The 15,950-nt window shown below is 34.9% G+C and overlaps 1 long non-coding RNA gene across 1 annotated transcript in view; it reads left to right on the forward strand.

Annotated features, from left to right (window-relative positions):
- Positions 1 to 15,950, forward strand: part of LOC128584646 (uncharacterized) — a 52,791-nt gene that overhangs the window by 16,804 nt on the left and 20,037 nt on the right. The window contains exon 2 of the long non-coding RNA XR_008379704.1: positions 445 to 579. This is a non-coding gene — a long non-coding RNA (uncharacterized LOC128584646). The remainder of the gene's footprint in view (positions 1 to 444; positions 580 to 15,950) is intronic.

Here is a 15,950-nt window from a genome sequence, read left to right on the forward strand (position 1 = left end):
TGCCATTCTGTGAGGGGATAGATCATTGTGGCTTTGATTTGCATATTCCTAATGATTCATGATGGTGGGCATTTTTTTTTTTTTTTTGCAATTTTTGGCCATGGCTGGGTTTGAACCCCCCACTTCTGGCATATGAGGCCAGTGCCCTACTCCTCTGAGCCACAGGCACCACCCGATGGTGGGCATTTTTTCATGTACCATTTAAATGGCCATTTCTCTTCTTTTGGGAAATATCTGTTTTGGTCCTTCACCCATTTTTTTTTTTTTTTTTGAGACGGAGTCTCACTATGTCACGCAGCCTAGAGTACCATGGCATCGTAGCTTGCAGCAACTTCAAATTCTTGGGCTTAAGTGATCTTCTTGCCTCAGCCTCCTGAGTAGCTGGAACTACAGTCATGAGCCACCACACCTGGCTAGTTTTTTATTTTTTCTATTTTTCAATAGATATAGAGATCTCATCCTTGCTCAGGCTGGTCTGGAACATCTCAACTCAAGCAATCCACCTTCCTGGGCCTCTGAGAGTGCGAAGATTACAGACATGAGCCACCTTGCCAGCCTTTTTACCCACGTCTTAATCAGGTTATTTGTTTTATTGCTATTGAGTTAAGTTTCTTAATACATTCTGGATATTCACCCTAGATAAGTTGTATAGATTGGGGCATAGTGTTTCTATTGAGGAGTATATATTTTGCCTTAAAAAAAGTCCCAGAAGAAATAAATAGAGGACATACTAAAGAAAACTATTTAAAATATTAGCTTAGAATTTTCTAATCTTAATGAAATATATAAGTCTTAAGTTTGAAAATGATCTTTAAAAATAATGTAAGTATTAATGGTGAAAAATACTTATGCATGACTATGTATTGAAATTAAAATGCTCATCCTCCTTAATCATCAGAGAAATGCAAATCAAAACTACTTCGAGATATCATCTAACTCCAGTAAGATTAGCCTACATCACAAAATTCCAAAACCAGAGGTGTTGGTGTGGATGTGGAGAAAAGGGAATACTTATACATTGCTGGTGGGAATGCAAACTAATACATTCCTTTTGGAAAGATATTTGGAGAACACTTAGAGATCTGAAAATAGACCTGCCATTCAATCCTATAATTCCTCTACTAGGTATATATCCAGAAGACCAAAAATCACATTATAACAAAGATATGTGTACCAGAATGTTTATTGCAGCTCAATTCATAATTGCTAAGTTATGGAAGAAGCCCAAGTGCCCATCGACCCATGAATAGATCAATAAATTGTGGTATAAGGCGGCGCCTGTGGCTCAGTGAGTAGGGCGCCAGCCCCATATACCGAGGGTGGCGGGTTCAAACCCAGCCCCGGCCAAACTGCAACAAAAAATAGCCGGGTGTTGGGGTGGGTGCCTGTAGTCCCAGCTACTCGGGAGGCTGAGGCCAGAGAATCGCATAAGCCCAAGAGCTGGAGGTTGCTGTGAGCCGAGTGATGCCACGGCACTCTATTGAGGGCAATAAAGTGAGACTCTGTCTCTACAAAAAAATATAAATAAAAATAAAAAATAAATTGTGGTATATGTACACCATGGAATATTGTGCAGCCTTAAAGAAAGATGGAGACTTTACCTCTTACATGTTTACATGGATGGAGCTGGAACATATTCTTCTTAGCAAAGTATCTCAAGAATGTAAGAAAAGTATCCAATGCACTCAGTCTATTCATAGTTTTCTTATGAAAGCTATAACCCAATTATAGCCGAAGAAGGGTTAAGGAGAGAAGGTGGGGAGGGGAGGGGGGAAGATGGTTGGAGGGAGAGTAATTGGTGGGACCACACCTACAGTGCATCTTACAAGGGTACATGTGAAACTTAGTAAATGTAGAATATAAATGTCTTAACACAATAACTAAGAAAATGCCAGGAAGGCTATGTTAACCAGTTTGATGAAAACATTTCAAATTGTATATAAACCCAGCACATTGTACCCTATAATTGCATTAATGTACACAGCTATGATTTAATAAAAAAAATAAAAAAATAAAGATCAAGAATAAATAGATACTATTAAAGGCCACAGGGGAAATAAGAGATAGTCAATAAAAAATTTCATAGAACATAATCAGTTGATTCTCAATACTAAATTATAAGTGCAAAGTGCCACAAGAGCAAAAATTTATCAAAGTGAAGAACATGCTAAGAAGTATATTCTAACAAGTACTAAGATAATAATGACAGCTAATGTAAAAGCATTTCGTTACTAGTTCAGAAATAAACATTTAGTCCAATATATCCCATATAAAAATTCACATACTTTTAGAAACTTGATTGTTGACTAAGCAGATATTACAGAAGAGTAGAGGAAAGAGAGACATTAAATTAAAGGTGTTAGAATGACTATCTATATTGAAAAAAAATGTATCTGTGCCAGCACTTTGTACAAAGCACTTTCTTCCAGTACTTTTCTGGATGACATAAAACGTAAATGGGAAGGCAAAATTTTGAGCTTAAAGGACCTATCTTTTATAACATTAAGGTAAAGAAAATTTTCTTCAACAAGTCACAAAGTATTATTAAAAGAGTAATTTTTGATATAAAGTTGAAGTATTAAGTTAGTAAAATCATTTGAAAATTTTTTTCATTTAGCTAACAAAAATAAAAAACATGCCCCTATAAATAAACCATTCTATTCCTAGAAAAAATATACACACACCATCACAAAAGTTTGTGCATAAAAGCAAAAAGTAGATCAACATGTGTTCATTGTCAGCAGAGTTAATATATTTTAAATGCCAGTGGCTTTTTTTTTTTTTTTTTTTGCAGTTTTGGCCAGGGCTGGGTTTGAACCCACCACCTCCAGCATATGGGGCCAGCACCCTACTCCTTTGAGCCACAGGTGCCGCCCCACCAGTGGCTATTTTACAATGATTAGAAATGAATGAAAAAGAACTCTATTACTATAAAGAGGAATTAATCAAATAAACAAAAATAATATTGAAATCATTTAAAGAAAGAATTCATAGTTTTATAAAATTTTAAACATGCAAACAATATTTTACAGTATCAGTAATATGTACCAGTATAGTTGTAATACATCCTCATTTGTATAACAGTGAGTAAAAAGGAAAAAAAGGTATCATTTGTTAGGTAAAGTCCTTGTTGTAGTGTGCCCCTCACCCAAGTGATATGCCATGTACCTAACATTGTGCCTGTTAGGTGAGAACACATCAATCCCTCCTTCCTCCTCCCCCTCCCCCCCAGCTTGAATTTAATTGAGATTTCCCCTTTTGTGAGTGTGTATTTGTTCATCTACCAGCTTCCCATAGTATTGAATACCCTGGATACTTACTTTTCCATTCTTGTGATGGTTTAATAAGGAGAATGCTTTCCAGTTCCACCCAGGTTAATACAAAAGATGTAAAGCCTCCACCTTTTTATGACTGAGTAGTATTCCATGGTATACATATACCATAATTTATTAATTCATTCGTAGGCTGATGGGCACTTGGGTTGATTCCACATCTTGGCAATTATGAATTGAGCTGCAGTAAATAATGCACTGTAAATGTCGTTACGATAAAATGCTTATTTTCCCCCTAATGGATACGATTAATGTGGGATCAAATAGAAGGTCTATGTTGAGATCTTTGAGGATTCTCCATACTTCTTTCCAAAGAGGTTCTGTTAGTTTGCAATCCCACCAACAACGTAAAAAGGTTGCCTTCTCTCCACAAATGTGCCAGCATCTGTAACTTTGGAACTTTGTGATGTGTGCTATTCTCACTGGGGTTAGGTGATATGGCAAGGTGGTTTTTATTTGTATTTCTCTGATGATTAGAGACAATGAGCATTTTTTCATGTGTTGACTGGCCAGTGGTCTATCTTCCTCAAGGAAGGTTCTATTCATGTCTCTTGCCCAGGGATAGATGGGATTGTTTGCTCTTCTTTGTTGATTAATTTGAGTTGACTGTAGATTCTAGTTATCAACCCTTTGTCTGATTCCTAGCATGCAAATGTCTTTTCCCATTCTAAAGGTTGTCTGTTTGTTTTCATTGTTTTATACTTAGCTGTGCAGAAGCTTTTTAGCTTAATTAAGTCCCATTTCTTTATTTTTGTTGTTTCAATTGCCGATGGAGTCTTCTTCATAAAATCTTTCCCCAGGCTAATATCATCTAGAGTTTTTCCTATACTTTCTTCCACGACTTTTATTGTTTCATGTCTTAGATTTAAATCTTTTATGTATCATGAGTCAATTTTTGGAAGTGGTGAGAGGCGTGAGTCCAGTTTCAGTCTTTTACATGTGGTTATGCAGTATGATTTATTGAAAGGGGATTCTTTTCCCCAGTGCATGTTTTTGTTTGCTTTGTTGAAGATCAGATGGCTGTAAGAGGCTAGTTTCATCTCTAGGTTTCCTCATGAGAATGTTTTCCCCTGGGAAGCAGTAATCTTGATTCTAATTGAAATCTTTAATTTCCCCTTTTACATAAAAGAATTTGAAGCAAAAGAAATTCTGACTGTATTGCTAAACAATAAATGCATTTAACGTATAATTCCTTAGTCTTAATTTCATAATAAAAACTTTCTTGAAGGTAAAACACAAAGTGGCAGACGTAGGAGTCTGGGGAATTCAAATGTTCCTTCTTCATACACGTGCTGCTCTGCCTTCCTTCTGATTTATAATGCATACTTGTTTCATTTACCAGTTTTCCATTGCTGCTGTAACAAAGTACCATAAATTTAGTGGCTTAGAACACCACAAACGTATACAGTTAGGAAAGTCAGAAATCCAAAATGAGCTTTTTCTTCCCCTTTACCCAGGACCCTCGTGATTACCTTCGGGCCACCCAAATCTTGAATTTATCACTTGCCAAGTTGTCCATACTATGTAAATTAACATATTCCCAGATTCCCACCAGAGGAAGCATTATTCAGCCTACCACACCTCCTTTCTGACACATTTTGTACTCCTATGCCCTCCAAAGAAAGGAGAATGGGGTGGGCTAATTTCAGGTTTTCATTTCTAAAGGTCTATGCTAGTTTTGGTAATAAAAACTGGAAATGCACCATCAAGTTCATACTTCTCACAACTCTTGAAATACCCTAAATTCTGCTTCTTTTCTTACAGCAGCCCATGGGAAAGTATTAAAGCTTCATTTTCTCCTCTGTGCCCCATTTTCAGCGTGCAATTTTCAATCTCCTTTCTTATTCTCGGATATTGTGAATATTTTTCGTTATAATCATAAGCCTTCACTTTCCACTCTTACATGTGCTAATATCTTTACATTACTCCTGTACCTCTTTTAGTAAATGAAAATACCTTAAAGAATATCTCTCTCCTGGAAGATATTTTCCATTCACTCATTTCAGGTAAAACTAGAAAACATCACTTCTCGCTTTTGTTTATAAATAGTATCACTATTCACTATGTTAATCATTATGAATTGCTGATCTCTGTTGGTATTTCTGCTCTCTCCCAAGTCTTAAGATCCTCATGATATCCATCAGTACAATGCCCTTTTTTTGCTTTTATTAGTTATCTACTAGTTGACATTAGCTACCTTCTTTGAGGAATGGGGTGGAGGGAAGTAACTGCAAACTAACCCAAAGCAACCCTATAATATCGGTATGTGCAGTGTTACTCAGAAAACATTATGCGTAGTTAATAACAAACATGCTCATAAAAGATTTGTATGCTATTTAATTTTGAAATGATCTAGGGCAGGAAGAGAAGAATGGCTTTGAGTCAAATAGTTCTTTCACTGTTTAGGTTAGGGACTGCTTTGGTGGATTATTTATTACAATAAGCCAACTTTGGAACAAAATAGAGGAGCAATTGCAAGAGCCATCAAGTTATTCATGTGGGGCGGCGCCTGTGGCTCAGTGAGTAGGGCGCTGGTCCCATATGCTGGAGGTGGCGGGTTCAAACCCAGCCCAGGCCAAAAAAAAAAAAAAAAGTTATTCATGTGATCCCTACCATCTACAGTCCTCAGGGAGTCAGAGGAATCCGATGTCTGACCAAGATTAGCAGGAGAGGGCTCTCTGAGCAAGAAGACTTGGAAAGAATGCTGAGAGACAACACAGGGGGGATTTCCCGAGCACTTAGGGGAAGGGTGGAAAAGCCGTGGTCGTGGAGGATAAGGTGGCGTGACCTGACGTACCAGTTTTTAGTGAGTATACTAGAAGCATTGGAAAGAATACTTCCATGTGATACAAATTTAAGGAATCCAAAGGCCATCTAAAATATTAGGTAACTCGATGTAAATAACGCAGAAGTTGCTGCATGTGAGGCTATATTCAACGAGACTTGACTGTAAGTCTTTCAAAATTCGTTTTGATCATTTATGCCATTGTTCATGAATTTTAAAAAGCTATATCCTCAGTGATTTTAAAATATAATGTTTTGAGATGTCAGTGCTTGAGAAAAACATGCAAACACATATTTTGCCTCCAACCACTTCATAAATTTCTCTCATTTCCATTTTCTTTCACATTTTGATTTTTATCTCTTTTTCATGAAAATTGTAGTCCTATACCCCAGACTTAGTTGTGTTAATGTTGAAATCAGACAGAGCACGTCTGGCCAAAATGGGCATTATTGAAGGGATTAGAAGAACCATGGAGGGTCAAGGTAGCCCACTTTGGTGCAAATGGACTTGAGAAAAATTCTGTGTGCCAAGGGCAGGAAGTCAAGAGGATGAGCTATATGACCAGAAAGGGAGCTGCAAGGGAAGCTGTGTTATGAGCTGATCATGACAAGAGACAGAATGTTGTTTTTCTTCTTCCTTAATCTACTCATCCATTGTAAAGGTACATCACTCCCCACAGTGGACAGCACAGAGAAAGCACTCAAAACCATAGTTTTGAAAAATGCCCTATATTAGAGTAGATCTTTTGCTAAAATACTCTTTATGCAGATGGACAAATATGAGGACAGTAAATGATTTGGGGATAACTTAAGGAGACGTTTATGAGGAGGTAAAGTATTAGAAGAATCAGAGAGGCAGAATGTTGGAGGAAGCAGGGTGAGGCTGAGTGACCAGAGCATTTTAAGGAAAAAGCCACAGGTGTGACAAACTGGTAGCTACAAGAACGATAGTGGAGAATTAGGCTCGCGGGTGGGACCTCCAGCAAAGAGGAAGGATGGGTATGACCACAGCACAGGGCTGACAATAACCTCAATGAGTCAGAATGCTTGATGTGGGCTATGGCTCCTTTATTACTTCATATTTTCCTGCAATTTTCTCATCCCCCACTGAAGAAGGATTGTTTGAGTTTTCTTAGTGAAGAAATTGGGCCACACTTCATATTCCTATTCTTACCAGGAAGATTTGATATTAATTTGTAGGTAAAGGTCAACTATTAGTCTGTATAATCTTCTTAATATGTGTAAGCACACATTAACTTATGCAATTAACATGAAAACCTAAGAGATGAATAGTATTAAATGAATGCTATGTGTAAGCATGTGGGTTTCTGTATATACAGATATATACATACACAATACATAAATTATCTAAGTACTATAACATATATTGGTGCATACAAATAGGAGCTTACTTTTTATTTATGCTTGTTTTCTTTTCATTTTTTTCTACCAGAGAGTTTTTTAGGCTTATCTTAATACAAATATACACCCATACATACAGTTAAAGACTATTTATTGGTTCAAAGTATCTTGATTTTTAACACAGCTAAGCAGATAATTTTATTTTTTTAATTAAATAAAAATAACCTCATGATGCATCCTAGTACATTTTGACCTTATTTTAGTTATTTTTGAAAGAGAGCAATCACTCCAATTTCAGAGAAATATATTGAAACAAAAATGACTTATAAGTGTAATAGAAGTTATCGATGGTATAATACTCAGATGAGGTATTATTATTATTTATTATTATCAAAAAATTTATTATTATCAAACCTAGCATATCTTTGATATAGCTATAATCTCTAATGGTGGTGATCAATTATATATTATACATAAAAAGGACTATCATTTCAACTGTTAAAAAGGTAAATCCTTTTTACTTTGAACAATATAATTTTTTAAAAAATGTGTTAAATAGTAGGGAATAAGAAATAAATATCTAAGCCTCTACTTTTTGGCTAGAGATCATTTCTTTTTGAGTTATTGTCCTTCCTGATTTAGCTATATAAAATTTCTCTATACCCTCCAGCCTTTGTGTGATAATCAATCTCCTTGAGACCCCTTTGACTTCCAGAACCTGTGCAGATAGAGAAGTCACGTGAGCAGTGTGACTACTCTTGTCTTTCAAAATGGTTGGACAATTTTACATATCCATCTCATCTGCATTGTTACCCACACTTGGTGTGGGCATGCTTTTTAATGTTAGCAACCCAAATATGTGTTTCACAGTATCTTTGGTCTCAAAGTTGAACATGTTTTCATGCATTTGTTTGCCATCAACAAATCCTGTTTGAAGTGCTGTTCATACATTTTACCTCTGTTTTACTTGAGTTATTTGCTTCCCTATTTTTGATTTTAGAAAATTCTTTGGATATTTGGAATATGAGTCTTTTATTAGATATGTGATGTGCAAATATTTTCTCCTCATCTGTGGCTTGTCTTTTGATTTTTTTGCACTCAATGAAAAACTTTTGAGGAGATAAAATGTTTAATTTGATGAAGCCTGATTTATCAATTCGTTCTGTTGAACAGCCCTACTCTGGAAGATAATTTACCAAAGAATGAGCATCTCATGTGTATGCATGTGCATGTTTAAATTAAAAAATGTTTCTCTATTTTAATTTCCTTATCTGCAAAAAGTCTATTTTGCATAGGTCTACTTCAAGGAGCACACAGAAGCTCTTTCTTTCTTTCTTTCTTTCTTTTTTTATTGTTGGGGATTCATTGAGGGTACAATAAGCCAGGTTACATTGATTGCAATTGTTAGGCGAAGTCTCTCTTGCAATCAGAAGCTCTTTCTAATAGCATGCATCTAGGAAGAAAAAAGCAAAATAACAAGGGAGGGGAGGGATGGAAGAGGAAAAAAGGAAGAAAAGAGAAAGAAAGGAAAATCTACTGTTTATGAAGAACTTATTATGCATTAGATGGTGTATCATTTCCTCAGAACCCTACAGGGACCTTATGAAATAACTTCAGTTATTCCCATTTGCAGTTATAAAACCTGTAGTTCTTAAGTGGTTCATCTCAGGTAGACAAGGTAATATAGTAATATTACTTTGTTTACCTGGTAATATTGACCAAATCAAATCTAGGTCTCTGACACAAGATTTTTTCTTTTAGACTTTACTAAACTGTCACGGAGACTGCCACTATCAAATAAAGAAGACAAGTCTTGAGTACTAAAATGACACGCTGGGAGTCATTTATCTATTCAACTGTACTCTCAGGAGTTAAAAAAATTAATTGAGATACATTTTATTTTTTTTAATTTTACTTTTTTATTATTTTGGATTCCTTGAGGGTATAAAAAATTAGTTTACTCTGATTGCATTTGTTAGGTGAATTCCCTCTTATAATTGTGTCCCAGCCCTAAGAGATGTGTTATACTCCATGACCCCCCAGCCCCCTCCTTCCTTCCCTCTCCCTGCTCCCTCATTTCCTGGCTCCCCACCATGTATTAGGTCAGCCATTGTCTTCATATTAGAATTGAGTTCATTGGATTCTTGGTTCTCCATTCATGGGATGCTTTACTAAGAAGAATGCAGTCCACCTCAATCCAGAGTAATAGGAAAGTTGTAAAGTCTCCATCTCTTTCAATGGCTGAATAGTGTGCATTTAAAATCATTTGTTAAAGTATCTTAGTTACGTATTCTTCTTAGCAAAGTGTCTCAAGAATGGAAGAAAAAGTATCCAATGTACTCAACCCTACTATGAAACTAATTTATAGCTTTCATATGAAATCTATAACCCAATTATAGCCCAGGAATATAGGGAAGGGGGAAAGGGAGGGGAGGGGAGGGGGAAGGATGGGTGGATGGAGGGCAATTGGTGGGATTACACCTACAGTGCATCTTACAAGGGTACATGTGAAATTCACTAAATGTAGAATATAAATGTCTCAACACAGTAACTAAGAAAATGCCATGAAGGCTATGTTAACCAGTTTGATGAAAATATTTCAAATTGTATATAAAACCAGCACATTGTACTCCATGATTGCATTAATATACACAGCTATGATTTAATTTTTTAAAAAAGTGTCTTGATTACTTTTTGGCAAGCATTTTTATTAAGTTAGTTTTATCAAATATAAAACTTTTGCCAAGTCTACTTTTACACCTTACAGAATTGTCTGTTTAAATTAAATCCACCAAAAATGAATTTCTCTGTCCACTTACAAAGGGAAAATTTTAAAACTAAGTAAAAAACTTTGTTCCTCTACATAATTTAAGTAAAAGAGACATCTAATTCAATACACTTTATTGCCCTAGTAAGAAACAATATAATACAGACCACTAGCCTTAGAAAACCCCTCTAAAAGACATATAATCAGAGATGTTAAAAACAGTAATAAAAAATAGTCCTTATTCACAATCTCTGATGATACTGGGGAGCAAAGTCTTTGCACTTTTTAAGCCTCTGAATGTTGAAGCACGAGGGTCAGATAAGCTGTACTCTCTTTTATTTTTATTTTTTTTTCTATTTTAGTGAATGAGAATTTGTACTGCTCTTAAGAAATTACATAATTGTCTCTCTTTTTCTAATTGAAGAATATCTTTTAACAATTGTCTTTTGTCTTTCACAGAGAAAGCAAATAATAATGTCAAGATATGTTCTATTATATGCCAATCTCTACACTTACTTGCATTTCTATTTATTGTCCATAATTGCATAAGGTCATTCATTAATAAAGCGTTTGTATTATCAAGGCAATAACATGTTAACCTTGTATTTCCTTAACTAGATAGAAAATTCATTAATAATTTTTACTTATTATCTCTCGATGTATTTCGACTTTTTATTACTTTTAACTTTTGCATTGTTCTGTATCTTTCATAACATAATATGGAGGATGACAGGAGAAAATCCTTGGAATATGTAAAAAAATTGAGAAATATTTAAAATAAATATATATATGTATATTTCATGACCTGAGATTTTAGTTCTTTTGGGGGTTTTTTGTCTCAGAAAGGTATAATACTTTTTTATTGTCAATTTCTTCAAAAATATCATACGATTAACCTTTTATTAAGTAATCAATTGTTTCTGCAATTTCTCTGAAAAATACATTAGTACATTGTCTCTCACAAATACATGGAAATTAATACTACACAATTCCAATTTTAAAAGAAGGGATAGCATAATTCTAAAAGATTATTACCACAGAGGAAGCATATTCTAATATTTTAAAATACTGTTTTCATGATAATTAAGTATAAATATATATTTTTAAATAAATGCATTTTTTAAATTATGTTTAATTTTTAAAAATTATGTTTTTATCATGTGAAAATATGGTGACATTATCTCAGGTGACCCCTGGTTTATTTGTGCTAATGTACAACACCCTTTTCAGCAGGTTTCCATGATAGTTTTTCAAACCAATACTGAAATAAGACCAAGTTACTGCAAAACAACTGGTCCAGGGCGGCACCCGTGGCTCAAAGCAATAGGGACCTGGCCCCGTATGGGCTCAAACCCAGCCCCTGCCAAAAACTGCAAAAAAAAAAAAAAAAAAAGAAAGAAAGAAAGAAAGAAAAAGAAAAGAAAAGGGTGCAGAGTTTTTATTAAATCAAACTTCCTCTTTCTTAGTATATAGATGCTTTAACAAATAACATCAACAACAAAATTGAGTAATATGAAAACAAGCAAAGAGTGCTTTTAAAAGAAATTTGGAAGCAGTCTAAATTCTCTTAGACATCAAGGTGTGTGAATCACCATTCAGGGACGTGGGAATAAATGAGAAGAGAGAGACCGGGTTCCTGCCAAGGAGGCTTGTTACCTCATTGGATTGCTAACGTTTCAAGTAATTTGTGAACCATGTAATTAATTATTAGGTTTCAGAAGATCCTCAGAAAAAAAGTGAGAATGTTCTAAATCGTGTGTGATTTCAAGAAAGTGGAGTAAGCCAAAAACAAATAAACAAAAATTCTTATGAATTTGTTATTGATTCACACATGTTTAGCATTTTACTTGAGGGAAATTAGCAAGAATTAAACAGAGAAAAGTATTTTAGCCATGACATATTGCAAAATTATAAAAGGCTCGTTTTTGGTTAGTTATTGCTTTTAGTTGAATGGTTAAAATCTAGTGAAGTCTTCCAAGTTTGTTTTTGTTTTTTTTTTTTTGTTTTTTTTTTGTGGTTTTTGGCCAGGGCTGGGTTTGAACCCGCCACCTCCGGCATATGGGACTGGGGCCCTACTCCTTGAGCCACAGGCACCGCCCATCTTCCAAGATCTTTTAAATATGTTTGGTAAAATTAAGAGGATCTGGCCCTTTTTTTTTCTATGGAATAACTAACCCCCAGTTTATTTAGTAGGAATATCTTGGGAGATTTGTTATCTATCACATTGTTACTATTTGAATTTCATTAATTTCTAATCTCTCTCTTTCCTTCTCTCTCTCACTTTGCTCTCTTTCTCTCTGTCATAGCTCTAGCTGACCAGCAGGAAAGTTTGGTTGTGGTGTGTGTGTTGGGTAAGAAATAGTAAGAAAGTAAAACCAAATGCATGAAACTCACAGGAGTGAGGAAATTCGCTATTCAAAGGTGCCAGGTACTAATGGGAGGCTGAGGTGAAGTCTGGAGGCAGCAGCAGTAGGCTTAGAGGTGGGAGGGAGGGAGAGAGCATGCCGGAGTGGGCTCACAGAAACCTACAGGACCACAAGTCACTTAGGCTTTTTCATGGGAAAACCCCAGGAAGGGGTAAAACTTACTCACATGCTCTGGTGTTGACCATTAAGTTTTACTGTGCTCAGCACTGGTGGGGGGTATTGGATTTGTGATCAAAAGTATAAGGAAAAAATTGGTCTACATCACAAAAAAACACTTAGGGACATGGATGGAGCTGGAACATATTCTTAGCAAAGTATCTCAAGAATGTAAGAAAAAGTATCCAGTGTACTCAGCCCTAATATTAAACCAATTCGTAGCTTTCATATGAAAGCTATAACCAACCCAATTATAGCCCAAGAAGAAGGGGAAAGAGGAGGGGGGAGGGAGGAGGATGGGTGGAGGGACGGTAATTGGCGAGACCACACCTATGGTGCATTTTACAAGGGTACATGTTAAATTTACTAAGTGTAGAATATAAATGTTTTAACAGAATAACTAAGAAAATGCAGTGAATGCTATGTTAACCAGTTTGATGAAAATATTTCAAATTGTATGTAAAACCAGCACATGGTACTGTGATTACATTAATATACACAGCTATGACTTAAAAAAAAAAAAACCCAAGAAACAAAAAAACACATGCATAGGTGAGCCAAAGGTGACTGGTCCAACTGAGTTTCAAACAGATTATGTCAGGCCTAAAATTGGCTGCTATACTAAACAAATTTGTGAGAAAAATATAGACATAAACTTTATACTTCATAGTCATGTAATATTCCATGTTATGCATTGCCCATATGTATTTTACAGACAATACCAATAAAAGTTTAAAAATAAGTTAATTAAATATAATCATTATTTTCAAATAATGTTACCTTATACTAAAATGTAACCAAACTGTTACCTTGACATTGTAAACTGTGACCTCAACAAACTATTCCACTTAAAGTTTAAAATGTTTGGAGCAGGGTACACTAAAGAATTGTGTCTTCATTCAAAGAGATAATGTGGAGAATATTCTAGATGGTATTTGTCCTGGCTGTTGCCTTCCCATATTTTGTACCCAACTTACTGGCCAGAAGCGCTAATCAGGTTTTTTCAGAGTTCCAAGAGATTGAACGGCATACTTTCTTTTTCTTTTCATGTTCACCGTTAATATTAATATACTTCAGGGATAGTAAGTGCTTTAATTTCAAGAACCACCTAAGAAATAAAAACCACATTTGTAGTATTGGAAAAAAAACAACATGAACCTCTGTCATAAATTGTTGAGTTTGTGTTATTTTAAAATTTCACCAAGGCTATACATATTGTTTTGCAAAGAAGTGGGGGTGAAAATTTAAGAAAAAACGATTTCTAGTTATAAAATGTTTCTCAAGAGTCAAGAACCTCAGAACCACATAATCATAAACCACATTGCTGAAACTGGTACATTCACATTCGCCTCTATCAGAATTATCTTCTTGTTTTCACAAAACACACTGAATATATATGAACTTATTACTATGGATAGATTTTTTTTCAGTATTTATATCATGATGATTATTATCCAGCAATAGATTCTAAAAATTCAAGAAAAATAGGTTTCTAATATGCTGTTTCTAAATGACAACACTCTCATGTTTTTCAGCTGAAATATTCTTGGGTACCAGCTATAAAAATGCTTCTTTCCTTGTTACTTTTTATTGGATAATAATAATAAAAATGTGTGTGTGTGTATCGTCCTGTATGTCTGGGAGGTATATATATGGGAATGTATACAGTTAGTTTATCAGAACTACAACTTGCCTAACACCTTCAAGCACAATAATAAATTATATGTGCAAAAATTATGTAGTGTACATGTATAAATGTATACAGCAATTGATGTTGATACATTTATACATGATAGAAAATTAACTCATGGTGAATTTAACAAAACATTAAGTATACAATAGTGCAACTTCATAATAAATGGATTAATTTTTATATACACACTTAAAATAGGAATAAGATAAAAAAGTTTATCAGTGTCTTATCTTCCTGGGATATATTCCAAGATGAACTGTGGATGCCTGAAATTGTGGTTAGTACCAAATCCTGTCATTCTATGTGTTTTCCCATCCAGTAAGGGATGGGTGGCATATTTAACATGGATAATGCTGGAAAAAGGGAAGATTGATGTTCTGGGTGAGATGAAGTGGGACAGTGCAAAATGTCATCATGTTACTCCAAGTGCCCTGCAATTGAAAACTTAAGAATTGTTTATTTCTGGAAATTTGATTGAATATTTTCAGGCCATGGTTGAATATGGGTAACTGAAACCCTGGAAAACAAAAGGGAGGACTGCTGTCTTGCTTCTTAGATTATCAAGTTACATTTTAAAAAGAACACAGACCTCTGGTAACATGCATATATATTTATTAATCTTTTTAATATATATTGGAATTTTACTGTGTAATAAATAAAGCTAAGGATTCCAGTGTCTTCTCAAAGCATTATTTGTGTAAACATGTCAAAGTTCCAGTATGCAAAATAGGTTTCTGTTGTTAATTTTTATTCACTCTCATCCCACCATAAAAAAAAAAGCTATTTTAAACATTTATTAGCTGTTAATTTGAAATACCTTAGACAAGAATCCCTAAACTTCTATTAATGTTTCCACTGCCCTCTTAATCTTACAAGATGTTAGCAAGTTGTTGAACATTAGTTTAACAATTCTCTTTTTAAGTTTTTGAACTAAAGAAAATGCCTCACCTGTGGATGCTTGAAAGAGACACAGAGTATGGAAATGTGTTTAGACAAATAGACATTACAAGCTGGGCTCATGAGTCAACTCCTCTAATAAGTTATGTCATATCAGATAGGCACCCAAATTTTAACTGTACTTTATATTCTGTATTAGTCCATTTATGCTGCTATACCAAAATAAATGAGGTAATCTACGCAAAACAGAAATTTATTTCACATAGTTTAGGAGGCTTGAAATTCAAGATCCAGGTTCCAGCAGGTTCAGTGGCTGGTGAGGACCAGGTCTCTGCTTCCAAGACAGCACCTTGAATGCTATGGCCTTGAGAAGAGCAGAACGCTGTACTCTCACATGGCATAAAGTACAGAAAGGCAAAAGGCTACCTAGTTTTCTCTAGCCCTTCTAAAAGGTTGCTAATTTATCCATGAGGGCTCTGCCCACATAACTCAATCACTTCCTAAAGACCTTACCTCTTAGTACTACCATATTT

This window comes from Nycticebus coucang, chromosome 4 (assembly GCF_027406575.1).
Source record: "Nycticebus coucang isolate mNycCou1 chromosome 4, mNycCou1.pri, whole genome shotgun sequence".
Lineage (NCBI taxonomy): Eukaryota > Metazoa > Chordata > Mammalia > Primates > Lorisidae > Nycticebus > Nycticebus coucang.